The sequence below is a fragment of the Dipodomys spectabilis genome, unplaced genomic scaffold (genome assembly GCF_019054845.1).
Source record: "Dipodomys spectabilis isolate Male_0828 unplaced genomic scaffold, ASM1905484v1 ptg000327l, whole genome shotgun sequence".
NCBI classification, from domain to species: Eukaryota; Metazoa; Chordata; class Mammalia; order Rodentia; family Heteromyidae; genus Dipodomys; species Dipodomys spectabilis.
The window spans coordinates 337,840-340,447 of NW_024871004.1; positions in this window are offsets into that span (position 1 = coordinate 337,840).

The following is a 2,608-nucleotide window of genomic DNA, read 5'->3' on the forward strand; positions in this document are numbered from 1 at the left end:
AAGTGGGGTGGGGGAGAGAATACTGCAGTGCAGGCATTCTCTTTCCCACTCTTACCCCTTCCCCTAAATCCCTGGCTACCATGAGTTGTTCTGCTTTTCCAAGATTGCCTGAAATCTGTGACATGAAGCAAAATAAATCCTTTTTCCCTTAGGTTATTTCTGTCAAGTATTTTGTCGCAGCAACAACAAACTATATTACTAACACAAAACCCTATCTTTTCTACTTCTGTCTCTTGTTTTATTTTTTCACTAGTCTTGGGGCTTGAACTCAGAGCCTGAGCCCTGTCCGTGAGCCTTTTTGTGTTCAATCCAGGCTAGTTCTTTGAGGCTGGGAAGGTTGTTCAGTGGTACAGCACTTGCCTTGCATGCATGAGGCCCTGGGTTCGATTCCTCAGCACCACATAAGCAAAAAAGAAAAAAGCCAGAAGTGGCGCTGTGACCCAAGTGGTAGAGTGCTAGCCTTGAGCTGAAGAGCTGAGGGACAGCGCCCAGGCCCCAGGACCAGACCCCCACACACACAAAAAAAGGCTAGTGCTTTACCACTTGAGCCACAGTTTCACTTCCAGTCTTTCTGAGTAGTTTGAGATAGAAATCTTGGCGGGGGGTTGGTGGCTCATGCCTGTAATTCTAGCTACTCAGGAGGCTGAGATCTGAGGATCATGGTTCAAAGCCAGCCCAGGTAGGAAAGTCCTTGAGATTCTTATCTCCAATAAGCCACTAGAAAACCGGAAGTGGCGCTTGTGGCTCAAGCGGTAGAGCACTCAGCCTTGAGCTGAAGAGTGCAGGGACAGCACCCAAGCACAGAGTTCAAGCCCCACGACCAACAACAACAACAAAAAATTTTACAGACTTTCCTGTACTGGCTGGTTTGAACTATCATCTTCAGATGTTAGCCACCTGAGTAACTAGGATTACAGGCTCCAGACACTGATACCTGGCCAACTTCCACCTCTACCTCTTCCTCTTGGTTCTTCTTCCTCCACCCTTATCTCCCTTCTCCTTCCCACCATGCTAAAAATGTATAGAAAGAAACTGAATGAGACACTCAGCCCAAGGTTGCCATCTTCACTCAAATGAAATATGAAGTTGACTTCAATGGGTGAACTTGGTAATAAATTATCCTAGTCTTACAGACCTGGCCACTGGAACACAGAACAAATGATTGGCCAGAGACAGATCACAAAACTTGAATCTTGGTCATACAAACAATCCAAATTCAATAGTGAACATGAGACTCAAACCCAGGCACTCTGCTCACCAGACAGAGCCATGTTCTTAATCACACCTGTGGGTGTTGTTGATTCCTTGGTACAGGAATATGATGGGATGACAAAGTCCACACAAAAATGGAGTATTATTTGAGGGTGAGCTTTGCAATTGGAAAGCTAAAAGATAAAAGCCCGAGCTCTGGCATTTACTAACTTGTGACATCATAGACAAGTCATTTTAATTTTTTTGCCTCTGTTTCTACATCTGTGAAATGGAGATCATCAGAGCCCCTTCCCTCATAGAAGAGCAGGTCTCTAGCAAGGTGCAGGGGCTCCTGCCTGTAATCCTAACTACTCAGGAGGCTGAGATCGGAGGATTGAGGTTCAAAGCTAATGAGCAGCAAAGTCTGTGAGACTCTCATCTCTAATTAATCACCAGAAAACCAAAAGTAGTGCAGTGGATCGAAGTGGTAGAGAACTAGCCTTAAGCAGAAGAGCTCAGGGTCAGTGCCCAGGCACTGAGTTAAAGCCTGATAACCAAAAACAACAAAAAAGGTTCCACTCATGAGTTTAAGATAGTATATTAAGTTCAAAGCCAGCCTAGGCAGCTAAATCTGAGAGATTTATCTCCAATTAACCTGAAAAAAGCCAGAAATATAAGTTTGGCTCAAGTAATAGAGGACCAGTTCCAAGCAACCACCCACTGCCTTTGTTCCAACTTGGCACAGGTCCAGCACAAATGGTCCAACAACAGATATTTGGTGGTGAGAAACTGAACGAGTGAACTTTACAAGGGCCTCACCGCCTGCCAACCTTTCTTGTCCAGCCCCTCTCTGGCTGCAATGTTAATTATTCTCTCATTGTGTGAAAAATAAGTATAGCATAAAACATGCTATACGAACCAAGTATAAGTATACACTTCAGTGGCTTTAAGTACAGTCACATTTCAAGCAACCTCACTGATATCAACTTCTAGAACTTTCTCAGTACCCCAAACTGAAATTGGGTACCTATTAATTAGCAGTACCCATCCATGCCTTTTCCCAGCCTCTGGAAACCCACCATTCTACTTCCTGAGGTTGAGATGAGAGGATTGCAGTTCAAAGCCAGCCTGGGCAGGCAAGTCTGAAACTCTTACCTCCAATTAACAAGAAAAAAAATCTAAAACATAAAACAGAAATAGAGATGGGGCTTATCTTGTAGAGCACCAATTGTGAGGGGAAAAAACAATCAAAAATATGAGGTGGGGCTGGAGATTTAGCTCTAGGAGAAGCCTATCCTGACAAGTACAATTTCCTGAGGTCCATCCCCACCTCTGACATGACAACAAAAATAACAACAACAAGTAGTACACAAAACCTATTTATGCCCAAAGGCAAGCTTTAAGATAAAAGATCATC